The sequence below is a fragment of the Cydia pomonella genome, chromosome 1 (genome assembly GCF_033807575.1).
Source record: "Cydia pomonella isolate Wapato2018A chromosome 1, ilCydPomo1, whole genome shotgun sequence".
Taxonomy (NCBI): Eukaryota; Metazoa; Arthropoda; class Insecta; order Lepidoptera; family Tortricidae; genus Cydia; species Cydia pomonella.
Genome location: NC_084703.1, coordinates 50157852 through 50165097, shown reverse-complemented (window position 1 = coordinate 50165097; position 7246 = coordinate 50157852).

The following is a 7246-nucleotide window of genomic DNA, read 5'->3' as shown; positions in this document are numbered from 1 at the left end:
TGGGTCAAAAACTGTCAAAATGTCATTTTGGGTCATAATCTGTCAAAATGTCATTTTGTGTCAAAAACTGTCAAAATGTCATTTTGGGTCAAAAACTGTCAAAATGTCATTTTGGGTCAAAAACTGTCAAAATGTCATTTTGTGTCAAAAACTGTCAAAATGTCATTTTGTGTCAAAAACTGTCAAAATGTCATTTTGGGTAAAAAAACTGTCAAAATGTCATTTTGTGTCAAAAACTGTCAAAATGTCATTTTGTGTCAAAAACTGTCAAAATGACATTTTGTGTCAAAAACTGTCAAAATGTCATTTTGGGTCAAAATCTGTCAAAATGTCATTTTGTGTCAAAAACTGTCAAAATGTCATTTTGGGTCAAAAAAAAAACTGTCAAAATGTCATTTTGGGTCAAAAACTGTCAAAATGTCATTTTGTGTCAAAAACTGTCAAAATGTCATTTTGTGTCAAAAACTGTCAAAATGACATTTTGTGTCAAAAACTGTCAAAATGTCATTTTGGGTCAAAATCTGTTATATTGTCATTTTGTGTCAAAAACTGTCAAAATGTCATTTTGGGTCAAAAACTGTCAAAATGTCATTTTGTGTCAAAAACTGTCAAAATGACAATTTTGTCAAAATCTGTCAATTTGCACTTGGCCATGTCATCTCATACAATAATATGACTATTTTTCTAAGCAGACAATTTGTCAGATCATATCAATATAGACTATGCCATGTCACTATGTACCAAATATGAACATACGAACTCTAAAAACTAAAATCCAACTTCTATGAAAAATGGGTCAAGTGCGAGTCGGATTTCGCTATTTCCATACAAATAATTCAACGACGCCGCATAAACAGGAATAGCAATGTTTTATGAAATCTCGCAAATTTAGGACGCTATATCTCGGAAACGGTAAGAGATAGAGCAAAATGGACTTCAGATTCGGGCAGTCAGATATTACGTTAGTAATATCGAAATTTAAGCAAATGTATAGATAGAATTTTTTTCAGAATTTTTGGACAACTTTTTTTTTCAAAAAAATTTGCGAAAATAATCTAACCCGGGTCTAAAATCTTTATTTATTAACCGATTTTCTTGAAAAAAGTGTCATTCGATGCAGAATTAGAGAAATTTTGGGGTAGCTAGGAAACCAAGTGCCTAAATATAATACATTTTTCGCAAAAAACAAAAAACTGAAAATTTTCAAAAAAAATGTATGGGAGGTCCCAGACCCAGGGCGATTCTGAGCAAGCGCGAAATACTATAGAAAGATAAGGTCAAAAAAAGCCCCTATACCAAATTTGAACAAAATCTACCGAGAATCAACCCTATAACGGTAACGCGGGAGCACCGCGATCGACGTAATCGACGTAATTATCATTGCAAAATTGAAATTTTTCCTAGCCAACTTTTCCATAGTTTTTTGTTTGTATAGTACTTATAGTCCCTAAAAAATAGTATTAAAGTTATTTCTGTAAACGTGTGATGCTTACTTTTTGTGTAAAATAGTTTTGAAATTTTCACCATAACCGAGTTTACTGTGAAACTGTCAGTATGTCAGAATGTCAGATTGTCAGCATGTCAAAGTGTCATTGTCAGTCAATATCTGTCAAAATGTCATTTTGTGTCAAAAACTGTCAAAATGTCATTTTTGGTCAAAAACTGTCAAAATGTCATTTTGTGTCAAAAACTGTCAAAATGTCATTTTTGGTCAAAAACTGTCAAAATGTCATTTTGTGTCAAAAACTGTCAAAATGTCATTTAGTGTCAAAAACTGTCAAAATGTCATTCTGGGTCAAAAACTGTCAAAATGTCATTTTGTGTCAAAAACTGTCAAAATGTCATTTTGTGTCAAAAACTGTCAAAATGTCATTTTGGGTCAAAAACTGTCAAAATGTCATTTTGTGTCAAAAACTGTCAAAATGTCATTTTGTGTCAAAAACTGTCAAAATGTAATTTTGTGTCAAAATCTGTCAAAATGTCATTTTGTGTCAAAAACTGTCAAAATGTCTTTTTGGGTCAAAAACTGTCAAATTGACATTTTGGGTTAAAAACTGTCAAAATGACATTTAGTGTCAAAAACTGTCAAAATGACATTTTGGGTCAAAATCTGTCAAAATGACATTTTAGAACAAAATCTGTCAAAATGACAATTTTGTCAAAATCTGTCAATTTGCACTTGGCCATGTCATCTCATACAATAATTGACTATTTTTCTAAGCATGAACCAATTCTGGCAAAAAACTGTCAATATTTTCAATCTTGCCCCAATCACTTTAATTGCACTTGATCATATCATCTTATACTCAAAAATAACTTTATTTCAATATAAATCTCAAAAACTGTCAAAATGATAGTTTTGATAAAATTTGTCAATTTGCACTTGGTCATGTCATCTTATACAGCTGTATAGCTATTCCAAGTAAACATTTTTGTTAAAAAAGTCAAATTTCGAGATTTTTACATAAACTGTCAAAATACATCAACTATGACACTTTTGGTCAAAAATACTTAACAATGACAATTTCTATTTAACTGTGACAAAATGTGAAACTTTTTCTCAAAAACTGTCAAATTTGACAGTTTGACAGATCATGTCAATATAGACTATGCCATGTCACTATGTACCAAATATGAACATACAAACTCTAAAAACTCACCCATAATTACATAAAATCCAATTTCTATGAAAAAAGGGTCAAGTGTGAGTCGGATTTCACTATTTCCATACAAATAATTCAACGACGCCGCATAAACAGGAATAGCAATGTTTTAAGAAATTTCGCAATTTTAGGACGCTATATCTCGGAAACGGTAAGAGATAGAGCAAAATGGACTGCAGATTCGACCAGTCAGATATTACGTTAGTAATATCAGAATTTAAGCAAATGTATAAATAGAATTTTTTTCAGAATTTTTGGACAACTTTTTTTTTCAAAAAAATGTGCGAAAATAATCTAACCCGGGTCTAAAATCTTTATTTATTAACCGATTTTCTTGAAAAAAGTGTCATTCGATGCAGAATTAGAGAAATTTTGGGGTAGCTAGGAAACCAAGTGCCTAAATATAATACATTTTTCGCAAAAATCAAAAAACTGAAAATTTTCAAAAAAAATGTATGGGAGGTCCCAGACCCAGGGCGATTCTGAGCAAGCGCGAAATACTATAGAAAGATAAGGTCAAATAAAGCCCCTGTACCAAATTTGAACAAAATCTACCGAGAATCAACCCTATAACCTAACCTAACCTAACCTAACCTAACCTAACCTAACCTAACCTAACCTAACCTAACCTAACCTAACCTAACCTAACCTAACCTAACCTAACCTAACCTAACCTAACCTAACCTAACCTAACCTAACCTAACCTAACCTAACCTAACCTAACCTAACCTAACCTAACCTAACCTAACCTAACCTAACCTAACCTAACCTAACCTAACCTAACCTAACCTAACCTAACCTAACCTAACCTAACCTAACCTAACCTAACCTAACCTAACCTAACCTAACCTAACCTAACCTAACCTAACCTAACCTAACCTAACCTAACCTAACCTAACCTAACCTAACCTAACCTAACCTAACCTAACCTAACCTAACCTAACCTAACCTAACCTAACCTAACTGAAACTGTCAGATTGTCAGATTGTATAGTGTCAGTAACCTAACCTAACCGAAACTATCAGAATGTCAGATTGTCAGATTGTCAAAATGTCATTTTGGGTCAAAAACTGTCAAAATGTCATTTTGGGTCAAAATCTGTCAAATTGTCATTTTGGGTCAAAAACTGTCAAAATGTCATTTTGGGTCATAATCTGTCAAAATGTCATTTTGTGTCAAAAACTGTCAAAATGTCATTTTGGGTCAAAAACTGTCAAAATGTCATTTTGGGTCAAAAACTGTCAAAATGTCATTTTGTGTCAAAAACTGTCAAAATGTCATTTTGTGTCAAAAACTGTCAAAATGTCATTTTGGGTAAAAAACTGTCAAAATGTCATTTTGTGTCAAAAACTGTCAAAATGTCATTTTGTGTCAAAAACTGTCAAAATGACATTTTGTGTCAAAAACTGTCAAAATGTCATTTTGGGTCAAAATCTGTCAAAATGTCATTTTGTGTCAAAAACTGTCAAAATGTCATTTTGGGTCAAAAAAAAACTGTCAAAATGTCATTTTGGGTCAAAAACTGTCAAAATGTCATTTTGTGTCAAAAACTGTCAAAATGTCATTTTGTGTCAAAAACTGTCAAAATGACATTTTGTGTCAAAAACTGTCAAAATGTCATTTTGGGTCAAAATCTGTTATATTGTCATTTTGTGTCAAAAACTGTCAAAATGTCATTTTGGGTCAAAAACTGTCAAAATGTCATTTTGTGTCAAAAACTGTCAAAATGACAATTTTGTCAAAATCTGTCAATTTGCACTTGGCCATGTCATCTCATACAATAATATGACTATTTTTCTAAGCAGACAATTTGTCAGATCATATCAATATAGACTATGCCATGTCACTATGTACCAAATATGAACATACGAACTCTAAAAACTAAAATCCAACTTCTATGAAAAATGGGTCAAGTGCGAGTCGGATTTCGCTATTTCCATACAAATAATTCAACGACGCCGCATAAACAGGAATAGCAATGTTTTATGAAATCTCGCAAATTTAGGACGCTATATCTCGGAAACGGTAAGAGATAGAGCAAAATGGACTTCAGATTCGGGCAGTCAGATATTACGTTAGTAATATCGAAATTTAAGCAAATGTATAGATAGAATTTTTTTCAGAATTTTTGGACAACTTTTTTTTTCAAAAAAATTTGCGAAAATAATCTAACCCGGGTCTAAAATCTTTATTTATTAACCGATTTTCTTGAAAAAAGTGTCATTCGATGCAGAATTAGAGAAATTTTGGGGTAGCTAGGAAACCAAGTGCCTAAATATAATACATTTTTCGCAAAAAACAAAAAACTGAAAATTTTCAAAAAAAATGTATGGGAGGTCCCAGACCCAGGGCGATTCTGAGCAAGCGCGAAATACTATAGAAAGATAAGGTCAAAAAAAGCCCCTATACCAAATTTGAACAAAATCTACCGAGAATCAACCCTATAACGGTAACGCGGGAGCACCGCGATCGACGTAATCGACGTAATTATCATTGCAAAATTGAAATTTTTCCTAGCCAACTTTTCCATAGTTTTTTGTTTGTATAGTACTTATAGTCCCTAAAAAATAGTATTAAAGTTATTTCTGTAAACGTGTGATGCTTACTTTTTGTGTAAAATAGTTTTGAAATTTTCACCATAACCGAGTTTACTGTGAAACTGTCAGTATGTCAGAATGTCAGATTGTCAGCATGTCAAAGTGTCATTGTCAGTCAATATCTGTCAAAATGTCATTTTGTGTCAAAAACTGTCAAAATGTCATTTTTGGTCAAAAACTGTCAAAATGTCATTTTGTGTCAAAAACTGTCAAAATGTCATTTTTGGTCAAAAACTGTCAAAATGTCATTTTGTGTCAAAAACTGTCAAAATGTCATTTAGTGTCAAAAACTGTCAAAATGTCATTCTGGGTCAAAAACTGTCAAAATGTCATTTTGTGTCAAAAACTGTCAAAATGTCATTTTGTGTCAAAAACTGTCAAAATGTCATTTTGGGTCAAAAACTGTCAAAATGTCATTTTGTGTCAAAAACTGTCAAAATGTCATTTTGTGTCAAAAACTGTCAAAATGTAATTTTGTGTCAAAATCTGTCAAAATGTCATTTTGTGTCAAAAACTGTCAAAATGTCTTTTTGGGTCAAAAACTGTCAAATTGACATTTTGGGTTAAAAACTGTCAAAATGACATTTAGTGTCAAAAACTGTCAAAATGACATTTTGGGTCAAAATCTGTCAAAATGACATTTTAGAACAAAATCTGTCAAAATGACAATTTTGTCAAAATCTGTCAATTTGCACTTGGCCATGTCATCTCATACAATAATTGACTATTTTTCTAAGCATGAACCAATTCTGGCAAAAAAACTGTCAATATTTTCAATCTTGCCCCAATCACTTTAATTGCACTTGATCATATCATCTTATACTCAAAAATAACTTTATTTCAATATAAATCTCAAAAACTGTCAAAATGATAGTTTTGATAAAATTTGTCAATTTGCACTTGGTCATGTCATCTTATACAGCTGTATAGCTATTCCAAGTAAACATTTTTGTTAAAAAAGTCAAATTTCGAGATTTTTACATAAACTGTCAAAATACATCAACTATGACACTTTTGGTCAAAAATACTTAACAATGACAATTTCTATTTAACTGTGACAAAATGTGAAACTTTTTCTCAAAAACTGTCAAATTTGACAGTTTGACAGATCATGTCAATATAGACTATGCCATGTCACTATGTACCAAATATGAACATACAAACTCTAAAAACTCACCCATAATTACATAAAATCCAATTTCTATGAAAAAAGGGTCAAGTGTGAGTCGGATTTCACTATTTCCATACAAATAATTCAACGACGCCGCATAAACAGGAATAGCAATGTTTTAAGAAATTTCGCAATTTTAGGACGCTATATCTCGGAAACGGTAAGAGATAGAGCAAAATGGACTGCAGATTCGACCAGTCAGATATTACGTTAGTAATATCAGAATTTAAGCAAATGTATAAATAGAATTTTTTTCAGAATTTTTGGACAACTTTTTTTTTCAAAAAAATGTGCGAAAATAATCTAACCCGGGTCTAAAATCTTTATTTATTAACCGATTTTCTTGAAAAAAGTGTCATTCGATGCAGAATTAGAGAAATTTTGGGGTAGCTAGGAAACCAAGTGCCTAAATATAATACATTTTTCGCAAAAACCAAAAAAACTGAAAATTTTCAAAAAAAATGTATGGGAGGTCCCAGACCCAGGGCGATTCTGAGCAAGCGCGAAATACTATAGAAAGATAAGGTCAAATAAAGCCCCTGTACCAAATTTGAACAAAATCTACCGAGAATCAACCCTATAACCTAACTCAAAACCTAACCTAACTCAAAACCTAACCTAACTCAAAACCTAACCTAACTCAAAACCTAACCTAACTCAAAACCTAACCTAACTCAAAACCTAACCTAACTCAAAACCTAACCTAACTCAAAACCTAACCTAACTCAAAACCTAACCTAACTCAAAACCTAACCTAACTCAAAACCTAACCTAACTCAAAACCTAACCTAACTCAAAACCTAACCTAACTCAAA